At 43.9% G+C, this 5463-nt stretch overlaps 1 pseudogene; it reads left to right on the top strand.

The window, feature by feature from the left end:
- Positions 1-1990: 1990 nt before the first annotated feature.
- LOC140390928 (U2 spliceosomal RNA) lies at positions 1991-2196 on the top strand (annotated as a pseudogene).
- The last annotated feature ends 3267 nt before the right edge of the window (positions 2197-5463 follow it).

The following is a 5463-nucleotide window of genomic DNA, read 5'->3' as shown; positions in this document are numbered from 1 at the left end:
AGATTGATTGACTGAATGATGTGATCAACTTTGCTTCTCCTAATGGTATCTGACAGATTTGTTAAAATCAGCAGGCTTAACTTTAACTGTACCCCCAACTAGCTATGTTACCTGCTTTTTCTTTAGTTTAATTTCCAATGTGTCTTTTGTTTGCATGTGTGGTCCTGGCTACTGCCTCTCAATATTTAAGTGTCAGCCTGTTACCCTGGCTGATTAATTTTACTCCCTACAGCATGAACCTGAAGTGCAAATCTGTAAAATAGGAGAAAGAAGGAAAGCATAGATAGAGAGTAGTTGTAAGAGACAGAGGCTGGCTGGTTGAGGAAAAATAATAAAGTGCATCAGTGAGAGTCTGAGAGAGGCACATGGAGGTCTTAAAATAGAAAGATAAAGCAATCGAGTATGACTTGTTGCTGATCGCTCCGACATCTCTATGACATTCACCACTTCCCGTTTCCTCCGTACGAAAATGTCTGACTCCACCTTGATGTCCCTTACCCACCATGCCATCTGACCAATTTTCTAACTCCATAGCCCACAATCCACACGAGATCTCTGAAAGAAACTGGTGTAAAGTAAAAGAAAACACGGTTATGCTTTAAGAACCCAACATGAGTAGGCGAGTTTCCAGCACTCCGAACATGTTCAGTATTTATGGGACCCTCATACAGTCAAGAGATTTGACATGAGACCTTAAAACAATGTCAGGATGAGGCCTTGTGTGGCTTAATATTTTATTCCCACATTGCCTGTTGGGAATTCAGGCATCCCATGAAGATGGATTGCGTGAGGTCAGGCAGCCTGATTTTCTAACCCAGGAAAAACCCATGCGCCAGTGGAAAAATCAGGGCTCCTGTAGCCTCAAAAGGAGAAATTAAATTCAGTCACTGCAGATAAAAATGTACATTTTATATAAGGCCGGCCTGTTGTGAGCAGTATCATAGAAGATTTAAATTTCCTAATGTTTTAATTACCACTTCTATATGTCAAACAAAAGCTCTTCACGCCCAGACATCTTTTTATTTTTACTAGGGCGCAATCTTCCCAAAAGGGAACAATGTCCCTGAGCGAGCGCATTTAGCCGCGTGTTTCCTGGCACTCGCAGTGCCGAGAAACACATGGCTATTCAGCGCGTCTCGCTTTGAATAGGTGGCCTGAAAAAGATTAGGAGTGGTTATTGGGTTATGGGGGTAGGGTGGAAGTGAGGGCTTAAGTGGGTCGGTGCAGACTCGATGGGCCGAATGGCCTCCTTCTGCACTGTATGTTCTATGAAGGGGGAACGCGCGGTCGAGGCCACACATAACCCCGTTTTTTACAATGGGGAGCTCTGCTCGCCGGAACGCCCCATTGTAGCGAGAGATTGGGATGCCATTTTTAAACCTGATCTCTGAGGCCCCCCAAAAGAATCTCCAACATCTCTCCCAACCTGAATGCAATATGGGAGGGTCCTAGCGTCCCAGAAACCCCTCACCTCCCCCCCCCCCCCCCCCCCCCCGCTCACCCCGAACTCCCAACGCCAGGCAGCCACGGCCCGATCACGCAGGTTCAAAAAATACCAGCTTGGCACTTTAGCAGTGCCAACCTGGCACCTTGGCAGTGTTAGGTTGGCACCTAGGTAGCACTTCCAGGGTGCCAGGCTGGCATGCCAGGGTGCCAGTCTGGCACTGACTGGGTACAGATGGCACCAGCAGTGTCTGGGCACCACCCTGCCCAAAGGGCATGCAGCTGGGCGTACCGATCCCTTGGAGACCCCATGAGTGCAGTTCTGACTGGTCCCTGTTTGTGGAGACCAGTTCTAAATTTTGCTCGGCATTGGTCCCCGAGGCAATGGGATTGAATCCCAAAGTTTCAGGTACGTCGGGAATCTGCACATTAAATTAAGGCTTACTGCCTCACTCTAATACACAGGTTTTCCAAAAAGTGATCCCGCCCATTTAGGGCGGCATTCACCTTGCAACATCTCGCGAGATTGCGTTGAATCTCGTGAGGCATCGCTTCTCGGCGTTTTGCCTAAGATCAAGTGTAGTATCTGCTCTGCCTTTTGGCTCAGATCTGGTATGTCTCTCTTGTGGGGACCATGAATTGGATTCAATTTGAATTTGAATTGGTTTTTGGAGCAGGCAAGGAGCTGGATTAGGGGTTCGCCCCTGTCCACACTCTGAGCCCTGGCTTTGTAACTCAGAAAAAGTAATTTTTTTTAAAAAAGAATTTTGTGAGGCGTTGTGAGTCAGGTAGGTCCCGGGTGTGGGGTCTCTGGACTTTCAACTGTGGCTGCTTTTCTGGCGCAGCGTGGCCGGTGAATCACGCCATAAGATCACAAAGAGCAAACGTAAAAACACTTTGTGATTGATAATGGGAATCGCAGGAAGAAGTCTTACAACACCAGGTTAAAGTCCAACAGGTTTGTTCCAAATACCGAGCTTTCGGAGCGCTGCTCCTTCCTCAGGTCCTTCCACATCATGGATAATGGCAATGGTATGTTATTTTTAAGCTGTGAATTGTACATGATTCGTAGTTTGTGACATATTGAGTTTATGATTTGTGGTCTATTTATAATATATCTCTTCAGGCAATTTTTTTTTTTTAACTTTAGAGTACCCAATTCATTTTTTCCAATTAAGGGTGGAATATAATGTGGGAAAATATGAACTTGTCCATGTTGGCAAGAATAATAGAAAAGCAGTATGTTATTTAAATGGGGAACGATTGCAGAACTCTGAAGATACAGAGTGATATGGGTGTCCTGCTCCGTGAATCAGGTACAGCAAGTGATTAGAAATGTAAATTAATAGGGCAGCACAGTGGCGCAGTGGTTCGCATTGCTGCCTCACGGCGCCGAGGTCCCAGGTTCGATCCCGGCTCTGGGTCACTGTCCAAGTGGAGTTTGCACATTCTCCCCGTGTTTCCGTGGGTTTCGCCCCCACAACCCAAAGATGTGCAGAACAGGTGGATTGGCCACACTAAAATTGCCCCTTAATCGGAAAAAATGAATTGGGTACTCAAAATTTATATTGAAGAAAAGAAATGTAAATTAAATGTTTTTTTCACTCTTTCATGGGATGAGAGGCATCACTGGTAGGCCAGCATTTAGAACACATCCCTGATTTCCCTTGGGAAGGTGATGGTGAGCTGCCTTCTTGAACCACTGCAGACCATATGTTGTAGGTACACCCATAGTGCTGTTAGGAAGGAAGTTCCAGGATTTTGACCCCGCAACAGCGAAGGAACGACAATAGATTTCCAAGTCAGGATGATGGGTGGCTTCGAGGAAATTTCCAGGCATTGTCTACTGCCCTTGTTTTTCTATATAGTGTGTCTGGACGATGCTGTCCAAGGAGCCATGGTGAGTTCTTGCAGTGCATCTTGTAGATGGCACGCACTGGTGCCACTGTGTGCTGGTGGTAGAGGTAATGAATATTTTTGGAGGGGGCTCCACTCCAACAGGTTTCTTTCATCTTGGATGGTGTCAAGCTTCTTGAGGTATTGCTTGAGCTGCATTCATCCAGGCAAGTGTAGAATGTTAGGATACCGGACCAGTCCCCAACTTGTTTTAGGATGTTGGACGAGAAATCCAAATTTTTATATTGGTAAAACAATGAGGACAGGACCCCCAACCCCCACCCACACACACACACACACACACACACACACATACACACCATGCCCCCAGGAGTGATGACTCTGACAAATAGGCATCTTTTATGTTGAAACAAACATTAATTTAAACAAAACATTAACCACATTAATGTCAAAGAAATAGCTTTACAATTAATAGTTAAACAGTTCTTAAATAAAAGGAAAAACTTTATGCCCTACACTATACATATTTCATCCAAGCAATCCAATACAGTTCCACTCAGAAATAGTTATCAATCAGGGTTCTTGCTGTTCTCTGAACAATCTCAAAATCCTTCTGTCTTATCAGACTTAATTCCTATGGCCAAACTGTTGCTCAACTTAAACTCTTCCAGCAGGCTGCAAAAAACAGACAGACCTGGCTCCTCCCATTAATTACACCATCGCAAGCATGAACATTTCCCAGTCTCCTCCCACTAAGGTGTCCCATGACCTGCTTATCTAGAACTAAATACAGCCCCTCAAATTATCTACCTCAGGGAACCTCCAAAAACATAAACAATGTTCCATTAGCCATCTCTGTAAACAAGTAAATGGTTAAAAGAAATTATTACCTCACATTTATATTTAATCACAGCTATAGCAGATATACTACCTGTATGTATTTAAATCCAGGGTTTTTAATAACATTCTTACAACAAAATATAATATATATAACAAATTCCTATATTCATCACACATTTCACTTTTTAAAAAAATTAACCAATAATATGAAAAGATGGCTTCATTTTCCAAAGCCATTGTAACTTTAAACACTACTCATTACAAAATACTACTATTACACCACATGACACATATCTCATCATGTTTATGCATGTGCAAATTTAAACATTGTATAGTCCATTTCAGTGGTTCTTTCCCAACTTTTAACTTTCGAGTCTGTCCCATCTCAAAGTCATGCTAAAACATCTGCAATTACGTTTTCTCTTCCGGCTACATGTATAACTGTCAAGTTAAATGGCTGTAGCAATAAACTCCATCTAAACAGTCTTGCAACACCAAGACCAAACTCAATGGGCTTGTTTCTCTGCCATGCCGTGCCACATTTCTATTTCACCCCACTAGCGGGATGCTCTGTTATGCCAGCGAGTCAATAGGGTTTCCCATGGTGGGGCAGCCCCATGCCGTCGGGAAACCCCCGGGCTGCTGGCAAAATGGAGCATCCCAAGGGCGGAGAATCCAACCTAACATCTTCTTTTTGATGAGTCAATACTTCCTTTGATGAACATGTAGTTTTCTAGTAAAATAACCAACAGGTCTTTCTATACATTCGTCGTCTTCTTGTAATAGTACAGCACCAATGCCCACAGCACTCACATCAATGGGCATCTTAAATTGCTTGTCATAACTCGGTGTTACTAAAACTGGTGCGGTGGTTAACACAACTTTCAGATTATCAAATGGTTCCTGACATTCTGGATGTGCACTGAAATTTCTTGTGCTTTTTCAAACGTTCCGTCAGTGGAGCTTCCACTCTGCTAAAATCTAGCACAAATGTTCGGTAGAAACCACTTATACCCAGAAATCTCTGAAACTCTCTCCTTGTTGACGGTATTGGGAACTCTTCAATAGCTTTCATTTTCACATTCCATGGGGCCATCTGACAATATAACAATATCCTACATTCATCAGAGGAGTATTCCATCACGCTCCTGATTTGTGCCTCGCAGATGATGGGCAGGCTTTGGGGAGTCAAGAGGTGAGTTACTCGGGATTCCCAGCCTCTGACCTGCTCTTGTATCCACAGTATTTGTATGTCAAGTTCAGTTTCTGGTCAATGGTGACTCCCAGGACACTGATAATATGGGATTAGTGGTGGGAATGCCA

Source organism: Scyliorhinus torazame, chromosome 14, assembly GCF_047496885.1.
Source record: "Scyliorhinus torazame isolate Kashiwa2021f chromosome 14, sScyTor2.1, whole genome shotgun sequence".
In the NCBI taxonomy this organism is placed as follows: domain Eukaryota; kingdom Metazoa; phylum Chordata; class Chondrichthyes; order Carcharhiniformes; family Scyliorhinidae; genus Scyliorhinus; species Scyliorhinus torazame.
The sequence above is the reverse complement of the archived record's forward strand: the minus strand, read 5'-3'. Positions and strand labels throughout refer to the sequence as shown.